The following is a 7,491-nucleotide window of genomic DNA, read 5'->3' as shown; positions in this document are numbered from 1 at the left end:
TCACATTGTGCTTGGTTTTCATTTCTGTTCATTTTAGAACATTTTTCAAACAATGACTGTGCCTCAGAGCTCATGTCACTGAAAGTAGATGGGAATATGATGTACTTTGAGGTGGATTAGCTTGGGCAACACCTGCAGTTCCTTGTATAATCCCTTCTTCTCAGTCAACATTGTGTCCTCCCTATGGGGCACTAACCGCCTTTAGGGCCTCGCCCTCCAAAGGTGTCTTGTGGTCTTTCATGAGCCTCAGGGTTCCTCCCTGGACATCTCAGTCTCTTCCCATCCTACCCCCACCCCAGGACCAGTCCTTGATCTTTATAACTTCAGAATATTTCCAGCATCCTACCTCTGCCCCCACCATGCTCTGAGAATGAGAGCTCTGCATGGGTTCTAGAAAAAGGATCCCAAAGGTTCCTTTAAGTGTTCAATTTACTCATAGGTATGCTGTGTCTCAACATTGGTTAATTCATATAAGAAAAAAACCTTACATCAGCCAGTGAAGAGCTATGCCTTAGAGACACATTGAAATTCACACTAGAGGAAAATTATGTGAATGTGAGAAAGCCTTTAGTAATGCCTTCATCCTCAGATGACACAAGATCACACTGGAGAGAAATAATTTAAATGTCATCTATGTGGGAAAGGCTTTTTGCAAAGATCTGAACTGAGAAATACAATCTAACGCACAGGTTTGGGAAACCTTATGAAGGTGAGTGTGGGGAAGCCTTCAGTCAAATTCTTACTTGAGACAACATGAGAGAATTCACACAGGAGAGAAACTTTATGAATGTGGTGAGTGTGAGAACCCCCTCAGTCCACATGCTAATCAAAAGACACCAGAGAACCCACACTGGAGAACAGCATATGCACATCAGCTATGCAGGAAATCCTTCAGCAGTCATTGTCCTTCCCTTAGAAAACATGAGTAAATTCAATACAGGAGAGGACTCATGAAAGCCTCCAGTAGATAGTCTGACCTGCACTGCCATGACATGTCATTGCACATGTAATAAATACAGGAGAGACATCAATCACAGCTTTATCATTTAAACACACCTGCAGACTCATACATGAAAGAAACACTCAGCAATGTGGGAGATCCATTTATCTTCATACTCCTTGGCCCAGAAAAGCCTTTATTACGTGAGTGCATCCATATGTATGGTATTTTTGTGCAAGCCTTTAATCATTGGCCTGATCTCAGGTAACATGACAACTCACATTGTAAAAATGCTAATTTAGATGTCCTCAGCAACAGCTCTGCACTTTGAAGATGCTTGCCACATTCTTCAGAGGATAATACATAAGGCTACATTTATAATTATTGGTAAAAGGAACAAATTTCACAAGAAATAAACACTAGGGCTGTGGTCACTATTGGCAAACATTCAGCCAACTACCAGGCTTGTGTGTACATTAAACACAGGGAGGACACAACACTAAGACAGGAAATCAGAACATTACCCCTCTTGAGGAAATCCAAACATTTCTTTACAAATCATTCACTCTAGTGAAGTTATTCAGGGCAAAATCACAAGAAACCTTTTCTTTATAAAGCAACACTAGTGGTCAATGTGAGGATTCATACTGTACAAATGACTGTGTCAGAAGGATAAGGCATTCATTGATCACTTATTTCTTAGTCCAACTTAAGTTTCACAAACCAATGAGATAGGAATCCTAAAACCAAAGCAGAAATAGCTTATATTTCATCTCGGAAGCCATGATCCTCTGTGTGTGTGTCTGTGTGGGTCAACATTTCTAAACGAGTTTTTCAACACATAACTCAGCAAATAATGAGTCTTTCAGGAGATAAAGTTGTTTACAAATGTAAGGCATTAAATGCAAGAGGGTAAAGTGATCAGGAAACATTGAGGGTAGAATTTTGTAAGAAATTCATCTTAAAATGTAGCAATGCTTGCAGATACTTCAACAATAAAATCTGTGGCTGAAAAAGCTAAATGTTGGTGTTCTAGTTTTCCTCATGCCGTTTTCAACACATGCATTCAGATCTGTACCCCTTGCCTGGCGGGGAGAGAACCAGACCTCAGGTTCACACAGCCCTTTCTCCAATGGCTACTTCGACACATCTCAATTCCTTCATTTATCTTCCATCCAACACCATCTGTCTCATTCCAAGCCATGGTGCTGACACAAGTATGGTCTTCAGCCCCACATGCTAGATGTCTCTGAGTGGGATGACCCTGCTCAGGCAAGGTCATGGGGGCATATCAAAGGCATCCCACCTAAAAACCTTGGTTTTACCTCATCCTAGGTTTCCAACATGAGGACAGGAGACAGTATTCTGCCCACAGAAACCTAGAAAGCTCTTTGATTTTTGCTCTCAAAGTTCTGAATTAAGATACACTGAGGTAATTGGAGGGTGCGGGGTGGACCGCAAAGTCTCTGAGCATACCCTATATCAGTGATGGCAAACCTATGACAGGCGTGTCAGAGGTGACACGCGAACTCATTTTTTGGTTGATTTTTCTTTGTTAAATGGCATTTAAATATATAAAATAAATATCAAAAATATAAATCTTTGTTTTACTATGGTTGCAAATATCAAAAAATTTCTATATGTGACATGGCACCAGACTTAAGTTAGGCTTATTCAAAATGCTGACACGCCGAGCTCAAAAGGTTCGCCATCACTGGTCTATATCTTAGTTAAATCAGTATTTTTGCATCATACAATAATTTCAACTTGGGCCTTAGCTGTTTCTTCCCCAACCCAAGGATCAGCCCAGAAAATAAAGCTGTAGTAAGATAATTTCCCTAGTCCTATTAGCCAGTCCTTAAGCTGCTTTGTAAATAATTAAGAAAATATGCTTGCCCCAAGCAAAATGAAAGGATTTCACCACTTTGTTCCTAGAGATGAAAATGTTCTCCTTCAACAAACACCCTTATTGAACCCAAACATCAAGGTGCTGACCTGTGCTCTTCCCAACAAGCACAGTCCTCAAACCACGGGCCTCACTGAGACCCAGTACATGAGTACATTCTGAGGTTGAAATGGACATGTACTTCTTTTTCTAAAATCTCTCCCCAGGTGATTTCACCTTAGAGGCAGGGTGGGAAAGTGTTAACCACATCAGAGGAAGATGAGGAACTAAGTCTATGGTTCACCTAGGACCGTGGTTGGCAAACTGCGGCTCGCAAGCCACATGCGGCTCTTTGGCCCCTTGAGTGTGGCTCTTCCACAAAATACCACTATGGGCGCACACGTACAGTGCGACTGAAACTTCGTGGCCCAGAACGGTGGGCCACTAGAGAAAAACCATATGAATGTGGTCAGTGTGAGGACGCCTTTAGTCAGCATGCTAATCTCATAAGACACCAGAGAACCCACACTGGAGAACAGCACATCAGCTCTGTGGAAGTCCTCCAAGTCATTGTTCTTCCCTTAGAGGACTCTTCTCATGACTTTGCCCTTTCTGTTTATGAAATTCTATATTCAATTTCTGGTTTTCAGTTTTTGTTTGCTATTAATAAAATTCTGCAAAATATGTCACCTTGTGATTTCTTTTTATCCCAGTAATATATTTCAGGTCATCTCTTTATTGGTAGCTCATATTTCTCCATCTTTCCTTTTATCGTTATGTCTGCAGGTCCCACGGAAAACTCTAGCCCCGGGTGGTTAGTCGGATGGTCTGCTTGAGTCCCAAGACAGGGACTGTTCCCTGTACATAGAATGCACACAGAAAGACCTATCAGTGGATAAAGGAGTAGATGGAGCTGTCTAACATACTTTCACAGGGTCCTTTTTCACATCATTATAGGAGAATTGTAACTGGGTATTAGTCTGGAAAATCCAATCACATTGAACAGGGTGTGACCAACAGACTCTAATCCAATTTAAGCTCATTGGTATTTCCTGGATCAGGGTGTGTCCTAAGAACCTCGCACTAACTGGATTTACTGTCTTCCCAGAATAAAAGGGAGTTGAATAGTGAAAGGATCCATTTGCCACTAGACGAGGGAACTGAAGGTTTCGGGACATTGGAAGAAGAGGATTGGCTGCTTTGTGGACCTGGCCTCAGCATCCATTTGGCTCCACCATCTCCTCCAGTTTTCCATCTGGTGAGTTCTCTAAACACTACGATGTGAGCTGGCCACAGTCCCTTAACATTATATGTCATATCAAAGCAGCTTCTCATGATCTCCAAGTTTTATTGGGTCAATATTCATTCACCCCTACATTTCCGATATTTGACTGTTTGTGCTTCTTTTCCATCTTTGTCTTGAATCTATTTGCAATTTTGAATGCTTACCCCAACACCCTAGATCTTGCTGCCCAACATAGTACTTGCCAGCTGCATGGGAGTGTAAGATTTAAATTAATGAAATGAAATAGCTAAACTTCAGACCCCCGATAGCACTGGCCAAAGGCCCAGTGTTCTAAAATCAAGAGAGCCTGGCAGTGACAGTCTGCCACATGCTGTAGGGCAGCGGTCGCCAACCTTTCAGACCTCAAAGACCACCAGGGTCCGAGGACCACTGGTTGGCAACCTCTGCTAGAGGGATTTCCTTCCCTCAGAAAGCACTATTGGCTCTTTGATCTATATCTTATGTTTTTGTTCTTTTTATGGTTGTACAAGCTTCATTTTCTGCTTCTCTGAATTAATTTTCTTTCATGTGTTTCATCATGTGACATTTTTCATTTTATTTCTCAAATGTCTTGAGATAAGTGCTTATATTTATTTTAATCATCTAAAAATGAACATATTAAAGGCAAATAATTGTTCATGAATATTGCTTTAGCTTTGTTCCATTTGTACTTATGCATAAAATAACTATGTTTCTATGCCATTTTCATAATGTTTTTGAGTATTTTGTGCCAAAATTATTTTTTAATATATTTTTATTGATTTCAGAAAGAAATGAAGAGGGAGAGAGAAATAGAAACATCAATGATGAGAGAGTATCATTGGCTGCCTCCTGCACGCCCCCTACTGCAATCGAGCCCGAACCCCAGGCATGTGCCCTTGACAGGAATTGAACCAGGGACCCTTTAGTCCACAGGCTGAGGCTCTATCCACTGAGCCAAACTAGCTAGGGCCCAAAATTCTTTAAAAGAAAAAATTTACTTATTAACTTTCAGTTGACAGATTATGTCATCTATGATTGTCATTATTTTCTGGTTTGGTTCATTGTTTATGAGACTGTTGAATATTCCTTTTTTAATGTGATTTTTCTTCATCCTGGCACACAAACCATTTGTATGCAAAGACCAATATGCTTTTAAAAGTAGATCTTCTGCCCAGCTGGAGTGGCTCAGTGGTTGAGCATGGACCCATGAACCAGGTCACAGCTTGATTCCTGGATAGGGCACATGCAAGGGTTGCCAGTTCCATCCAAAGTATGGCTCATGCAGGAGGCAGCCGAACCATGATTCACTTTCATCAATGATGGGGTTTTTTAAAAACATATTTTATTGATTTTTTTTTTACAGAGAGGAAGGGAGAGGGATAGAGAGTTAGAAACATTGATGAAAGAGAAACATCGATCAGCTGCCTCCTGCACACTCCCCACTGGGGATGTGCCCGCAACCAAGGTACATGCCCTTGACCGGAATCAAACCTGGGACCCTTGAGTCCGCAGGCCGATGTTCTATCCACTGAGCCAAACTGGTCAGAGCCATCAATGATGTTTCTATCCCTCTCTCCCTCTGCCTTCCTCTCTCTCAAATAAACAAAAAGATATTTTAAAAGAAATAGATCTCCTGTTTCAGGTTATTGTGCTCTCATGTACAAAATTCTAGAAGAATTGTAAACCTAATTCTAGTTTCCACATGGCTGAATTGTGTTGGTTACATTGGATGCTGAGAGTCACCAAAGGATGAGCTTTGATTTGTAATCCAGATTTAGATTATATATTTTTTTCACTTTTAGTATTAATTTGAGGTCCATTTGTTTGGATTCATTGCCCTCCATGGTTTGTCTTTGCCTTCCTGTCTAAGCATTGCTCAATTGTAAGAGGTGGGAGGCAACAGTCTGATTGACACCTAACTACTCCCTTGCTGGCCCAATGGCCCCCAACTGCCCTCCCTGCAGGCCATCTTGTGACAAAATGTGGGGTGGCCATCTTTTGGCAGCCATCTTGTGATGATGTAGGGGTGGCCATCTTGTGATGATGCAAGGGTGTGAGGGTCAATTTGCATATCATCTCTTTATTATATAGGATTAGCTAAGGAAGATAAGTACAGAATTGGATTTGAGGGTCTCAGCTACCATGTCTTAACCAGTTACCAGATGGACCAAGTAGATTTCCTCGTCAAGCCCAGCCATTCTTTACTCTCTGGGCTCCCTTGACCTAGAGAACTGAGGCAGTACATGACATTAACTCTGTGACTCATGTATGTCCTCCTGCTACTTTCTGATGGTGGAGATTTTAAGGTCTTGACTGCTAGGAAAAACCATGCAGATGCATAAGGCAATAATAATGACACCTGAGAAATTCCACAGTGCTTACCTGCAGGTGGAAACCAATGTCTACATATGGCATGAGTCAAGGATCTATACACTTTGGATTCAGGGAGGGACTTGAATAATTATAGATGGTGTAGGTTCGTTAACATAGCACACTCAATATTTATCATGTTCCTTTCTGTAAGATATCTGTAATTTGACCTTCGTTATAGCAACGATAGCTACAGCCCTATTACAATTGACCCTGAAGAGTAGAGATCTGGGCATGTTAATCTGAGAGTTTAACACTGGTTTCAGTTTGTTAGTCTGGGAGTGGGGAACATACCCAGGTGAACACTGGGCCTTTCTGACAGGTAGGACTGGAAATTGTGCACAAGACTGGAGTCTCATGGCTTCTTTCTCTGTCCCCAGATTTGCTTGCTTAGTGCTTGGACTGTCTGTGGGTGAAAACCCAGAGAAAGACACCTGGCAACTGGATCATTGACCATGCAGCCACAGGTGAGTAGAGAATATGTCTTTCTATGGAAATTACATCCCAGGGCCATTAGATGGACAAGTGTTTCCTATTGGCATGGGTGTCTTAAGTGGTGTTCAGGCATCTGAGTTCCAACGAGGTTTGCCTGAAATAATGGGATAGATATCATGGGTCAGAAACTCATCCATAGGGAATCTCCTTCTCAACATGACCCAGATTTATGACAGGCTACATTTCCTTGCTTGTTTATAGAAGAGAGCAGAGACGTTTTCTTAAATCCAGTCCATAGGGTCACTGGTCAATCACGAACACACTAACCGTGTCTTTGGTTGAAATGAGCTTAGCGTGATGATGCTTGCAAGCAACAGAGAACCGTGAAGAGCAGAACGTGATAGTCCATTGTTGGGGGCACCTGTGTGAGCACATGAGCACAAGTGATCCAGTGCCGCAAGGGCCACGGTGAGGGCTGCTCAGTGTGGAGAGGAGCAAGACAAAGGTTTAGATAAATTATTATATTTTCCCCAATTTTAGGACCGACAATGATAAAATGCATTTGCACTTTTGAAAATTTATAAAATGTGAAAC

The sequence above is a fragment of the Myotis myotis genome, unplaced genomic scaffold, assembly GCF_014108235.1.
Source record: "Myotis myotis isolate mMyoMyo1 unplaced genomic scaffold, mMyoMyo1.p scaffold_m19_p_3, whole genome shotgun sequence".
Taxonomy (NCBI): Eukaryota; Metazoa; Chordata; class Mammalia; order Chiroptera; family Vespertilionidae; genus Myotis; species Myotis myotis.
The sequence above is the reverse complement of the archived record's forward strand: the minus strand, read 5'-3'. Positions refer to the sequence as shown.